This window comes from Macrobrachium nipponense, chromosome 7 (assembly GCF_015104395.2).
Source record: "Macrobrachium nipponense isolate FS-2020 chromosome 7, ASM1510439v2, whole genome shotgun sequence".
In the NCBI taxonomy this organism is placed as follows: Eukaryota; Metazoa; Arthropoda; class Malacostraca; order Decapoda; family Palaemonidae; genus Macrobrachium; species Macrobrachium nipponense.
Genome location: NC_061109.1, coordinates 46,274,816 through 46,289,815, shown reverse-complemented (window position 1 = coordinate 46,289,815; position 15,000 = coordinate 46,274,816). Strand labels below are relative to the sequence as shown.

Below are 15,000 nucleotides of genomic sequence, written 5' to 3'. Positions count from 1 at the left end.
TCATATCACGTACAAAATTAAAATCTCAATGAAATCGTAGTGACAATGTCATGACAACAAATGAGGTCCAGAAAAATGTAATATTATATAACTGGGAGAAAAACTAATTAAGATATATGTGGCTCTTCTTAATGTTACTAGTCTCAAAATAACGATTTGTAAACAAAATACTTCAGTGTCTTATTGTAATCACCGAGATCGAACACCACCCTTAAAACAAAATTAACTCACCTTTGGTTGCGAGAAAACCAAAGTAGCTCGCAGTGTAATAGGCCCAGATACCTACCTGGAGGTCACATCCTCCAGTCAAAGTTTCCCGGAGGTCATCTTGACCCTTGAAAGTCTCCCCGATGTCATCTCGTTCAAAATTTCTCGAGACAACTTGTCGACGAGTCGTGTACTCTCCCTTAAATTCCCGGTAAGGAGGAGTCGTTTAATGCATTCCAGTCACGTTGTTGGGGGACTTCCACCGAGCACAATATTTATGTATTCACAGACACAGAGTATGCCCCTCGATGCCCCTTCTTCTCCTCCTCCTTCTGAGGGAAAATGCCTCCGGGCACGCTCGAGGAGGATATCGAGGTTAGAGCTGCGTACATCAACTCATATAATATCAATCACCATATTTACACAAGCGGGCTTTGGGCGGAAGTGGTACTTCATCACGATTAGTCCTTAGGGCAGATTATGCAAATCGGGATGCCAAGTGCTCTCTCTTTCTCTTTCAGGCCCTCGCTTTCTCTCCCCCCTTCTTCACCGGACCTGCAATCCAATGAATATTAAATATCGTTACGAATGCGTGCGTCAGTTCACATATTAATCATCATATTTACCCAAGCAGGGCATATAAAAAAAGTAGTGCTTCATCACGAATGCTCCTTCGGGCATATTATGTAAATCGGGATGTTGAGTGCTCTCTCTCTCTCTCTCTCTCTCTCTCTCTCTCTCTCTCTCTCTCTCTCTCTCTCCTTGTCTTGCAAACCTCGCAATATTAAATGCCATTGCAACATTCTGAATCTTCCAGATTAGAGCTGAATTATAGGCAAAACTAGTTACATTTCCTCCTCATTACCGGACTGAATAAGATACAAACAATATTAAAACAAGAATTTCAAAAGGTCAAACCCGCAGTAATATAAACCAAACCATTTAAAACTTGAATGAGCAAAATGGAATGAACTAATTGTTGATGCTGAATGAAAAAGCAGCTGGAGTTGAAAACCGCAAAGCAAAGCAGGTAACGACACTGGTTTGTATTGTTTGTTACCTTCTGCGAGTGACTGGTCCTTCCGTGCAATGTCATACTGTTTGACCAAAGGCGGGTTTGCCGTATAAAAATATAATCTTCAAGAAACATGAAATACTTTATATGTTTCATATTATGTTCATCTGTTAGTATAAAACACAGCTTTACATATGCTAGAAAGCACACAAAGCGAGGGGTTATTGAGCATCCAAACTACTCAGTCAGTTGTTAGTTAACAACAAATCTTTTTATGACTGCTATGGATAAACACAGCATCCAATATGAATCTGGTTAGCTGACGTCTACTAAATATTATCCTAATATGTATCTAATATTTAGAAGAGAAATGAGACACAAGTACTCTACAGGAGTCTTTGGAAAATTTGGACGTGCCTTCGCAGAATGACTCTGCTGGGACCCTGATGGCGATGAACCCATTGCTCTTATCAGATCCATGAAGGAGGGGATGACACGAGAACATGGCCGAAGGTAAGTTCCTACATATTTTCGGTCATGTTCTCGTGGCACTTTTCACTGAGCCACCACTGAGATGACTCTCTAACAGAACCTCATTCCACAGTGAAGTTCATTCCTACTGTAGGCAAAAAAGCCAAACTATTGTCCATGAACACATCAGGGGTTCTGGACGGACTAGACATCAGCCAGGTGCTGCATGATCATGCTTAAATGAGTCGTCATTGTACCATACAGCTGCAACCTGTCTGATGCGAACCCTGTGTCCACATGCACATGGTTAGGGGGAAGCACAAGCACTAAGTGCAAGAGTAGTACTGACTCTACTTTGCAAATTTCTGCAATTGCACAGTGCTAAGAGTCAGGAGTAGTCCTCAGGTACAAGAATGTGTGAGAAGCCTTGAGGTATCAATGGAACTCAGTAACCCAAGTGTTAACTTTACCTATGGTAGACATCGCACACAGAGGTGGTCTAATAACATCATTAACTCTTGAGGAGGTGCTATGGGGCCTCCAGTGGGTTACTACTTCTTCTCCTTCTTGTGAGAGGAAGAATCATGGAGGAAGCTTCATCTTAAGTCTGTCCACAGGTCTTGAGATTGTTGTCACTGCTGGAATACAGGCCACGATCGACACAACATGAGAGTATTTCCTATGGCGAGACGACTACAGTAGGAGGTTCAAACTACTGTACACTGAGATTCTTAGCAGGAATGGGAAGCAATTTAATAGTAGCAGAAGAATTCTTGGTTGAAGCCAAGTGAGTGAGGAAAAAAACCACTTCTGTAGATAAAATACTACAGCAAAGGTGTAAGCTGCCTACCTTCCTGTGCTTAACACTCTTGGGCTGAGCAAGAGAACATGCTGGAGTAGTGGGGAAGGAGGCGGGGCAGTTGGTGGAGCCACTGGGCAAGTGTCCCCTCCCCAATGGGACAAGGCAATAAAGACCAACCTCACATACTTTCAAAGGACACTGTAACATCCTGAAAAGTTATAGGTAATGAGTATGAAGTAGAATATGGGAGGATTTCCTTGCCTCTTGCTCAAGGACAATACTGCACCATAGGATAGGTTAGAAAATGACAGGTTTAAAATACATTCCTGTAAGAACCACTGACATTATTTTTTGGCAACGCTAACTGTTGGTAGTCAGGTAGGCTGCATTGCCCAAGTTAGGCTAAGCCACATTAAGGAAGGTTGGCTTAGGATGTATCCCAGTAATTACCATTGATGTACCACATTTTCCTGTCCAGTTAACAAACACAGTACGTACTATTTCAATTTCCCACCAACATGGAATTCAAGATCATCATGGGTTATAGCTAATATGATGATAACCTTAGGGTTTTCCCCTAAGGAGCATTAGGGCAGAGGAATAATAATCTATGCAGTTACCAATAAGACATAAATAGTTAGAACAATTCTACATCTATTGCTATTGTTCTGAAGGTGTTTTGTAAGTTTCAGGCACATATCAGTAGCACAGATGATTTTTTCTATGATGTACTGAGTGACTATCTATTGAAACTTCACTAGTTCTCTGGATGGAGTTTCCACATATTTTCAGATTCCACCAAGTTTACCATCCATTCCAAAAAATTTACACTTCAGTTCAAGGGTTAAGTGTAAAGGAAGCATTCTTAAAAAATTCTGATAAAATTGTTAAAAAACTTAAAATATGAATGGCAAACTCTCATGCTGTGTAATTTGATGTTTTAATAGTTAAAGAAGAATAAATGTCCAAAACAATCATTAGACAATTATTGAGAACGTAAAGTAATGTAATGCAATTTTAGTTTATGCTAAATTTCACCCTGTTCATTCCCTAATACTGCAAATACTCATTTCAGTCCATTTCCTTTTTACAATTAACATATCATCCTTAGTGGACCACAAAGAAATTTGGCCTTTATCTTAAAATGACCAACAAAACATTCATTAGATTTAAAAATCTAGAGGTCAACCCTAATTGATTTTAAATAAAAGCACAAGACTAACATCATCAAATCAAACTAAGCAATAACTGCTAAAGCAAGTTGAGGGAGGTTATAATTTACAGTATCTTAAAACAGGTTCTTGGGAAAGGATTAAACCATGGACAGGTTGGGCATAGTGTTCCATGCTAGTTTAGGATGTATTCTTTTACATTACCCTATATTTTACAGGCCTTAAGGTCAGGTTAGGTTAAGGAATGCCCCCTGTTAGGTAAGAAGCAGAAGATACTAAATCAGGTTAGGCTAGGTTATACATCTCTGTAATTCACAATGCCATGCCTTTGTTTGCTTTTTTTTTTTTATTAGGTGGCTGCTATTGATTACAAACAAGAACTACTGTATGACACATACAATAAGAGATAAGGTTCATGCATTTGGCAAGAAATAGTGAATCTACATCCTCCTCCTGGTGAAACCCTCATACAGTATACTGATCCCTCACCAATACTAACTGCAATATTTGAAATGGTCGAATTATGGAAATTTTGGCATTTTTTCTTAAATACAAATATGAAAACTTGCATCATCTTTTTAAGGTGTTTTGCATCTTGCATTGTTTGGGAGGTGATGGTCTTTTATGGTACATGAACTTTTTGCACTTTCTTGTTTTTCTGGTACATAATAATTACCTATGGTTTTTAACCAATTAAATCTTCATCCATGAATTCTTGTGTAAGTACCCAGCTGTTTCCAGACTTTGAATGAAAATTTTTCATGACAGTCTATTCAGTTTAACAATGCCTGCCACTCGTTGGAAAAGGGCCACTGGAGTAGGTTAGGTTAGGAAGGGTAGAGTTAGGAGGCATCCCTGACTCCCTGTGACTTTCAGCTCTCCAAGTAAGGTCAGATGGAACCAAGTACACTTTGTGGTTAGGTTAAGGAAAATACGATTTGGCTGGATCTGTGTTTTGTCAGGTTAGGTGTATGGTGGTTGGTCAAGTAAGACCTGGCACCCTAGGTTTTAGGTAAAGGAAGGCATGTTATGAGATATCGATATAACTGAACTTATGGTATCCTGTTTGCATGTTATGTAATAGATAGGCCTAAGTATTACAAACATGAACCTTGCATTTTTCCCACTGCTTATCTTGCGTTTTTAACCATTTCTGTCAGACCTACAAAAACAAGTGTGCTCTAATTATGGTCAGAAATACATAAAATAAAAGATGGGCCTTCTGGAAACATAGAATTCGTGTCTTTGGCAAGACTTTAAAATATTACAGCTCTAATTTTTTCTTCTTGTGGTTTTTAGTGATTCCACATTTGAACAATACAGTAGCCTAGGCTATCATGTCCTAAAGGCTTCTTACATTATTTCTCTAATGTTGTTATTGCTAATCACTCTTGCCTGCTTTTGTTTTTCTCTATTGGGGTTCCTTATAATTGTTGAATAAAGGAGTGAGTGACACTATTAGGTAGTACCTATTATTTTGTGCCATCTGCCGAGCAAAAACAATTAAGAAAAAAATGCTCGCGCCGATAAACAAATATATGGCTTATATCTTTTTGTAAAAATATATGGCTGGTATGTTTCATGGAAAATCAGTTTGTAATATCAACAAAACTTCTACCAGGCATATGAAATCTGAGAAACCCTACCACGAAAAATAGTAATAAGAACTACTAAGTTAGCCTAGACTATGACAGTTCATATCTTTCCTGGTTTAGATAAATGTCCTAGGTCTTAGATTCAAATGCTAGTAATCTGGCTATTGTGAAGGCTATCTTACTTGTCCATAGTAGTTTATCCATTCCTCGATGCATTACACAAAATACGCTGCTTTTACGAAAGCACGAACTATATAGTCACCATATACCTAATAAACAACAACGTGATTTTTCTTGTCGTCTGCTCAGCTTCTGCGGTAGTACCAGATACCACAGAAATATATCTCGTTCTGAACAAAAATCCAGACATTTAAAAAAGAACCCTTTATTCATTTTTGTTATGATTTACATAATTTTCATATAATTTTTGTGACATGCAGTTTCTTCTAAATAAAATAGACGGAATAAGTGAGGCTACAGTGTAAACATGGCATGGCAATACTAGATCGCAGCTGACGAGATAGAAGGTACTACGAATTGTGTGTCAGTGATGTTTTGTGTGATAACGAGCGGGATTTATCTATTAAACATTTCAGTGCGATAAACAGCAGCATTCGGCAGGATGTGCACGTCATCAAAGTTAATGTGGTCACCGTGGTCAGTATGTTTGAGCTAGTTTATTGTAGTGTTTGTATGTAACTCGATGCTGGCCAGCTTTCGAGTTCATCCTTCATGCTACTAGGTATACTACCTTTTTTTTTCTTTTTTTATATAGTAGTAGTGTAGTGCGTATCTAAAGTCACGGTATAATTCAGGATATTGCTTAGGTTTGGTAGAAGACGTGTCAGACTTTTTAGAAGGAATAGCTTTGGCCAGGCTTATTCTGATTCAGTAAGATTTGTCTAGCCAAGGCTATGGTGCATTAGGCCTAGTTCATGATCAGTCAAGCCAAGCCGTGTAATGTGATAATGTCTGAGTCTAATTATCACATTTGCTGACATTATAAAATAGCATGAAACCAGACCTTGCACCAAGTACAGTAGTCATTGCATGATACATGGCACATTGAATTTCTGTTTACCATAGGCTATAGTTTTTATGTAAATAGGTAGTATCTAGAGCGTGAAAGGTTCACCCAATTTTTTTTTCAGATAGATTAGTTAATAGTTCTTTGTAATAATTTGTTGTGGTAAATCTCTAAGTTTTGTGAATTCTCGCATACCACATAACATATTTAGCTTTACCCTTAAATCGAACAGTTATGGAGGGCTAGGAACCAAAAAAGGAACCAAGGGAAACCTAATAGCCTAGAACCAATAGGAATGGTAAAATATGCGTGAAACACAAGGCCAAAAAAAAAAAAAAAATAGTCTGATTTTGCATAAGATATTGCTTCATTTGGTCAGTCATGTTAGGGAGATGTATTTACTAGACTTTAGTGAAATTTTATGGACTGGTGAAACTGACCGTGAAACATTGGTGTATTATGTTTCCATGGCTTTTCAATATTTATGTGGTTGGAGTGATGTAGGAAGTCAGAGAAAGCACAGCAGAAGTAGATGCAAAGCGTAGATTAAGAAAATATGTTATGCATGGGGTGTGGGATGTTGTAGTTTGCTAATGAAACGCAGGATAGGTAAAACTAAAATGGTATCAAAGCGTGTGCACCAGTTAGGGAAGAAACTTCATTTGTATATAGAAGCTAATGTTGGAGGTGCTTTGACTCCTGGAGTGATTTTTCTTCTACCTTAAAACTTACTCTGCTTTTATTTCCTTCTCCCTCAAAGGAAAACTCATAGCCTTTGTCTCTTTACGTGTGTGTTTTTTTTTTATATTTCATTGTATTTTTAATTATAAAATTGTAAATTGCCTGATGTTCAACGCAAGCTAGTTTATACAACTTCAAAAAGCCAGAAGCACTTGCATCTTGCATGCTGCTAGCCGTTTTAAAGTTCTCAAGCATTATTTTTATGCTACGCCAGTGTTCCCTAGCCTGAGGGATGCATGTGTAAGCCCCATTGCGCAATTGAAGGGTTATCTTTCGTGATGAAATTTGCTCTAAGGATCAATCAAGCTCCCTCCATAGCCGTGCGGGGAATATGGACGAACATGATGAAGCACTTTGGGTCGCCTTTGATTACATTATCTCCGTAGAATCTCCTTTATGAGAGAAGAGAGAGAGAGAGAGAGAGAGAGAGAGAGAGAGGTAGGGTTGATGTTTAAACCAGGTTTTTCTTTGTGCTAAATTGTGCTGCTGTTGAGGATATAATATGAGATATTTGATACCAGTCATTTTGTTTCTGGCTGTTAATTGTGATAATAGTATTTTACATAGTTTTCCAATGGTTTGCACACAGATAAGAATCATTGTTATATTGGTAATACATGCTAGTATTTTGATGAATATATATTGTTTTAGTCAATCTCAGATACTAGTTTGTATACAGGTTTTGCACATAAAAAGACATCTACGTTTCTACCCTCATCTAGTCAGTCTGAATTCAGAAACTGACTCCAATTTTAATCTTTGCTTTTTTTGCATATGTTTTGTTTTTCTTTTGGTCTTCTTCGAGGGGCTTTTGCACAGCTGATGGGGATTGTAGAAAAAACAGCCTAATAAGTGCTATGAGGTTACCAGGAATTCGAACCCAGTTTATCTTTAAATGTGGAGGCATTTCTTTCGATTCCTTTTAATCCATCGATGACGAGGAATGAAAGGGAGGAAAAGGGGGGGTTACCAGAGGCCATTGTTCTCCAGCGCCTCCATCCTTCAAAACTCACCGCCTACCAGTCCGATGAACGTGTGGATTTATGCAGAAAATAACCGTGGGCCACTCCCTCCTTATTAACGGCACTTAGTCCCATCCCCCTTCGCCCCCAGGGTACCCCCCAGCCTCCTTGTCAAAGGCTCTTGCAAATATGCCTGAGCAAGCATCAGTATTTATAATCGGCATTGATTTCTTTCAACTCTTCTCGACGGTGGGTAAACAACCTCGCCACAAACAAAAGAACGCAGTCGATCCGTTTTCTATTGGCTCTCCGGAGGAGGGGTAACTAGGACAAAAGGCTCACACTCGTTTGGTTTTGAATGGGTAATGCAAAACACTTATGTGGTAATGGCCCACCCGCATGTCCAGGCATCTAAAGTGGCAGCCGGGATGAATGTTGGCACGGCGGGGGAATTTATTTCAGCCTATTTAAGTTTTGAATATTAGTCTGCGGCCCTGTCCTCCTCACACACACATCTCTCTCTCTCTCTCTCTCTCTCTCTCTCTCTCTCACTGAATCAGAATGTGGGTGGTTTGGGGTTGTGAGAACGCTCAAAGAGGTTTTGGTTCCATAGTAATGTGTGTTTTTTTTTCTAAAGGTTGGTGTCATGAAAATTCAGTGGTTGTCCCTTGTTTTATCGTAATTGCCCTGTATGTAATAAAGTTCCTGTTATATAACGTTAAAGTTTAAGTTCGGGAAACACTGCCATTTGAAGTGTTTAGCTTCTGAAATTGCCCAGAGTCTGTGCAAATTTAGAAGAGCTCTCTGACTGGTGTCTTTTTTGAAAAGTGCTTATAGATAAAGGAGGACATTTTTTCTTGTGCGCTATTAGCGATTCATTTTCAAAATAGCTTATTATTGTCACCTCATTCATGGTAGGAACTTTCATTTTTTGAGAAGCGGGTTCGATTGTTTATTTTGTTTTTATTTATGAAAGTGATTTTACCATTTTAGTTTGTGTGGAGGGGAGGGGGATGTTGAATCGTGCCGTATCATTGAGCGTAACCACTGCCGAGTGATTTATGTCGGTAATGATTAGTAGCTTGTTTACAACTCGGGAGTAAATATGCGAAAATGGGTGTGTCAGTCACTCGCTGTTTTGCTTTTTCAAATGCCACTCTGATCTTATTGCTGGATGCTAAAGACCTTTATTATTAACTAAAGTTTATTTGTATTTATGCATTGGTATCAATGAAAATAGCTTATCTCTGTATTCACTCCTTCTTTGCTCGTAGTTTCTTGGAGCTGTTACTTCTGAATTCCTCAACAACGTGTTTCGGCCAACTGACAGACACACGGCGAGTTATTAACAGTGCAATTGCAGTTGCTCGTGACTGCACAGTTGGATTTGGTCAGTACTTGAATTGGTGACCACGAATGAATGCCAGATGCCGTAGATGCGTAAGCTCCCGTGACCAGTGTTGGGTATATAGGCGTAAGTTAACAACCTCATCAGAATGGTCCGTAGTACGAAACGAAGGGTAACATCATCTGGTTCAAATAACGGATAAAAGAGGAGTTGAAGCGTGAGGTTAAGACCACTATCTCGTTACAAGGATTTCTTATGAGATGGAAAAAGAAAATGGGTTCTGATACAGGGGTATAGTGCCATCAGTGCACTTCACGTGGTGTACTGTTGGCATTATTTAAGGTTCTTTGCGGCGTCCCTTTGGCCCCTAGCTGCAACATCTTTCATTCCCTTTACTGTACCTCAGTTCATATTAACTTTCTTCCATGTGACTTTCCACCTTCTGCCAACAATTGTTTTGAAGTGCAGCTTCGAGGTTTTCCTTCTGTTACACATTTCAAACCTTCGAACTGTCAGTTTCCCTTTCAGCGCTGAATGACTTCGTAGGTCCCAGCTCTTGGTTTTTGGCCTAAATTCTATATTCCAATTCGTAGAAAGGAGCCCTGAAAGTTGCAACATACCTGAGAGATGAAAAGGCAGGATTCACGACGGGTAGATGATGCAGGGATGAGATTGCTGCACTAGAACATTGAACACACCTATGTCTTGATTTCTGTCAATTTCTGATGATTTTCCTGAGATTTTATAAAAGCTTTCGATAGGTTATCGGAGAAATGCTTTGGATGATTCTTAGAGTTGTGGCCTACTGGTTAAAATACCAGTGGATAAAACTATACATCCGTTCAGCAAGTGTCGTATGAATGTGAATGGTCAGTTGTCTTATGAATTTAATGTTAATAACGGGTATTGGAACAAAATGCGCAGTCACCTCTTCTTTTAGTTGTACTTATGTATTTGGTCTGCGCAGGACACTTGGTAAAAGAACGAAAGGAAGTTGACGGGTTGATAATAGTAGATTTTGATTGTGCAGATGTATAGTGAGGAGATAAACAAGATTTGCAACAATAGTTCAGACTGACTGAAGAGTAAATGGCAAGGGGGGGGGGGGTGTTCTTAAAATCAGTGGTGCTAAATCAGAGGTTATGAAAACCGAACTTGCTGGAGTATCGGGTATCTTGGCACAGTTATTAGAAATTATATACCTACCTCTTCAAAATAAATTTGCAGAAAGACTAAAGAACGCAAATTAAGCTGAGTGTGCTTAGCGAGATGAGGTCTTCAAACGCAACCGTTTGTATACTAAGATATATACTTCTTTGGTGAGATCAGTCTTGGCATGATTAGACAATTTTTAGACGTAACAATAGATTTCTGCAAACAAAGCCATGGTGAGAATACTCGGCATTAAATGGCAAGATCACATTCGTAATGAAACTGTGAGCGACCACAAATGTTCAATATACGGATGAAATTGGTGACTGATCCGTGGCGTTGACCATTTATGCTGTTCGATCACAGACTGAAAAAGGTTGATGAAAATGGCTGATGAACGGACATCTCAGGGTCCAAAAAGAGTTGGTTAAGATCCATGAAAGGAGTTATAGATTGGGTAGATGATCTGCCTGAGAAAGCAAGAGACACGCACGGTTGTAGGAATATGGTAGAGGTACTTTGCTTTACATGGACTTGGAGGCATTCGTTAGTTTGTTAACCGAGAGAAAAGTTATAACCAAATGGAGGAGGGTAGTTTAATAGTCATCTGAATTTCATGGATATTCTAGCGTCTGTAGCATCAGAGTTATTTACTATGTCTCACTTTTACGATTTAAAATTTTTAGTGTGTGTTGGTTCTCTTTCAAGTTTTGATTGCACTCCACTCTTCAATGAACAATAGCAACAGAGTTTTTAATGATTCTTGTTATGAACTTAATTTCTTGGTACTTGCACAAACTTTCTGTATAGCAACACTTTAGAACTGTCTTTTACTACAAGAAAGCTGGTCATAGTTCGTAAGGTTTCCCCCATGTGATAGCTGAATCATTCGTTACATATACTTTTTTTTTTACCATTTTTGCAGTATACATTTCAACATTGGTGGATTTTCGTCTGTGGATAAAATTAATAGATTTTTTTAACAGTAACAATTGGAAGTTTCTTCTATCATCTCGTTTGGGTTGGTGAATGTCACTCGTTTCGTATAGCGTCAAGGTTCTTATCCAGTCAGGGCAACACCAAACGCGAAGTTACGAATTAGAAGTCAATCCTTCCTTGAACTGTTACAATGGGGAACAGTTATCCTGGCTTTGTAGGATGTTGTTACTCTTAAGTTGTTACTCTTAAGTCTTTGATGCTATCCTAAAACCCAGTGGTCCATTGCTCGTGTGCTGTATTGAGATAGAGTATAAAACTGAAATAATAACTGCATTAGTTGCAGGTCCACAGTAATATAGCATATGAGAGTTGATGGTTTAATAGACATTAAAAGCTTTCGAACCTTGTGCTAGGTTCATCCTTGACTGAGGATGAACCTAGCACAAGGTTCGAAAGCTTTTAATATCTATTAAAGACCATCAACTCTCACATGCTATATTATTGTCGACCTGCAACCATTATCACCATTTTCGACACGGAAAACTATGCCCAATAACTGCATTACTTAAAGCCGATGTTCGTGGATGCGTTCGTGCCGAAAGTGTTATATCAAAACTTGGCACTTTTCTCCTTTGACTATTTCGATTTAGCCCGGATCTGTGCAGTATAGCAACACTTAAATATAATTTCAGGTTAATAATTACTTCAAAATTTCTCAAATGGTTTAGGGGCTACACAAGAATACGCTGACTTCAGGATAACGCCACCCGGAGGTATACCTACCTTTCATTCTTTTGTTAGTGGAGGGTTTGTGGGAGAATTCCGATGAAGTGGTAAGAGTCCTTCGCAAAAATACACAGTGGTTGTGTTTTTTCTTATGTTTCCTCTTTATTTCCGTCTTTTATCATGCTGAAGTTACGTTTTGATTATATGAGAACTGGCTTTTGCATATATCATGCGCGTTGACACATGCCGATACTGACTCAAAGGCCGAATAGAAGTGTAGATCTAGAAAAAAGTATTTTCAATGTTCCATTTATTTCCTTCTTGTGCTGTGTGTCATATATACCCAATGTTTTAATTAAAAGTCTTTTAACGTCTTATTATGAGAGAATATATTCCTTCATGTTCGGATAAAAGTGGAAGGTTGGGTTAAGTTAGACCCCTTTACCATGTATATAAAGGTAAGGGGTATACATATTATATATATATATATATATATATATATATATATATATATATATATATATATATATATATATATGTGTGTGTGTGTGTGTGTGTGTGTGTGTGTATGTATTGGTTACACACTTAGGTACAATTTGTGAATACCTGTCTTTGTTGACTTCCCATGTTCTGGTTATTATAAACGCCCTTGTGGTATTAATTTTATATAGGTTGTCGTAAATGCTTATTTTAGGAGTTTAGTGATAAGTTTTCGTTTACTAATTTAGACATCTGTTTCAGTGTGGCGAGTGTACTCTTGATTTGTGGATTTGTTGATGTTTAAGTCTGTAATATTTTAATTAAAAGATTAGTGAAAAAGGAGCTGGAAAGTTACCTAATATTAGCTGATAAGAAGTCCGTTAGTTGGTGAAGTATGATTTATAACCCTTCTCCTCTCATTTCTTAAGTCATAACACATTAAATAGGTCTTCATTGTACGTCCATGGGTAGATCGACATCACTATATTTATTATTAGTCATTATAGTAAATTGCCTATTAGTGGACAGATGCTTTGTGGGTAGAAGTATAAAAATTTATCAATTCAAAAACAAATGATAACACGTAGCTGAGTCACTCCCAGGGTGAAGAGAGAGAGGGAGGGTTTTAGCCTATGGGGGCCCAGGGAGGGATGAGTGAGGGGCGGCGGACGTGCCACGCACTATCTAGTGAATCTGAGACAATAGACTCAATGATAATCGATCGTTGGTGGAGATTCTTCAGGAGATAAGGTGCCAAACATGCCGCTTTGCTGATACAACAAAACACTTCTTCGGTGAGAGGAAGGCCTTGCCTGGGGGAGGGTGTGTTGGGGGTGTGTGGGGCGGAGGCAAGCATGAGGTATATGGTGAAAGAGAGAATAATCTCCCTCCCCCTCCCCCCTACTTTATGCAGGAAGGGGACAATAGCTAATAAACCTCATTTAAACAAATATCTAAATTAACCTTGATGCTAGAGAGAGAGAGATTGAGATGAATATTCGATAGGCTTCAAGTGCTTTTTTGCAAAGTGGTAATAATAATAATAATAATAATAATAATAATAATAATAATAATAATAATAATAATAATAATAATAATAAAATAATAGCTGTTGATAAATTAATTTGGGCTTTGTAAATGCCAACGTCATCAATACTGTTACTAATGATAATGAGAATAAGTAGGATATCGTGCTTATTGCTGTTGTTGTTGACATCGTGTGGTTTTCTGTTACCGACTCTCCACCACACAATGCACCTCCGCACTGTGACTGGATTAAACTCGACAAAGGCGTAGGTGGGAGAAGATAGATTGATTATTAATTGTATCGGGACATGGAAGTAGACGAGAGTGTCCTTGAAGCCTTCTTTGTTTTATCACATCACCGAGCCTCGCATTCACTTGTTTGGTGCAGGATTCTTCTTACACAATGCCTTCTGACAGCTGTACCAGTCTCTTGTGATTTCAATGAGAGAGAGAGAGAGAGAGGGTGGGGGGGTTTCTTTTCAGTTTAGTTTTCTGGTGAATGTCAGAGGACTTGTTTCATTTTCTTCTTATACATCATCCAGAATGGTGCCAAGAAGACTGTAGTTTTACAGTATATAGTGAAGAATGAAACTTTTCATTGACCAATTTTCCCCTGTTAATCTTTTCATTATATCGATGCTACCGATTTACGAACCGTGTTTAGAGGGCTAAGGCACTCAAAGGGACGGCGTAGGTTTCTTTTTCAAGCAAAAGTTAAGTATATCTTAGTTTAACCAGACCACTGAGCTGATTAACAGCTCTCCTAGGGCTGGCCCGAAGTATTAGATATTTTTACGTGGCTAGGAACCAATTGGTTACCTATAGCTTATTGTGGGATCCGAACCACATTATATCGAGAAATTAATTTCTATCACCAGAAATAAATTCCTTTCGTTCCACGTTGGCCGATCCGAGAATCGAACTTCGGACCACTGGATTGGTATTCGAGCACGAAATCCACTAGTCCAACGAGAAACTCCATTTCAAGCAAGATGGCCGGGAATGATTTGTCAGCATATGGTAGACAACACTGGCACCATCCTTTGGGAAAATGGAACCCAGCGCGGGGAACATTTTAGTGTTAAAGATCAAGGGCTTTGACGAAACAGAACACTGAAAATGGTAGAACAAGACTTAAAAGCATGAGACATCAGTACTGTCTCTTTCTGAGGTTATAGGAAGCCTTCTGCATACAGATTGTTCATGGAGGAAGAGCCCGTGCGGAAATAAGATTGCTTAACCTTGAACAACAACAAGCCTTACGGAACGTTCCTTGATAAGATTTTTGAAGTTCTGCGGAAAAGGCTTTGCTTCGGCAGTGACAGTATTTATAGTTA

At 38.7% G+C, this 15,000-nt stretch overlaps 2 long non-coding RNA genes across 3 annotated transcripts in view; one reads left to right on the top strand and one right to left on the bottom strand.

Moving 5' to 3' along the window:
* Positions 1 to 5,572, bottom strand: part of LOC135217751 (uncharacterized) — a 332,198-nt gene extending 326,626 nt beyond the window's left edge. For both annotated transcript variants that reach the window (XR_010315184.1, XR_010315185.1), the window contains exons 1-2: positions 5,445 to 5,572; positions 232 to 762 (exon numbers count right to left, since the gene is read on the bottom strand). This is a non-coding gene — a long non-coding RNA (uncharacterized LOC135217751). The remainder of the gene's footprint in view (positions 1 to 231; positions 763 to 5,444) is intronic.
* Positions 5,573 to 5,762: 190 nt separating this feature from the next.
* The window catches only part of LOC135217529 (uncharacterized), a 252,182-nt gene continuing 242,944 nt past the window's right edge, over positions 5,763 to 15,000 (top strand). Inside the window, exon 1 of the long non-coding RNA XR_010315160.1 lies at positions 5,763 to 5,919. This is a non-coding gene — a long non-coding RNA (uncharacterized LOC135217529). The remainder of the gene's footprint in view (positions 5,920 to 15,000) is intronic.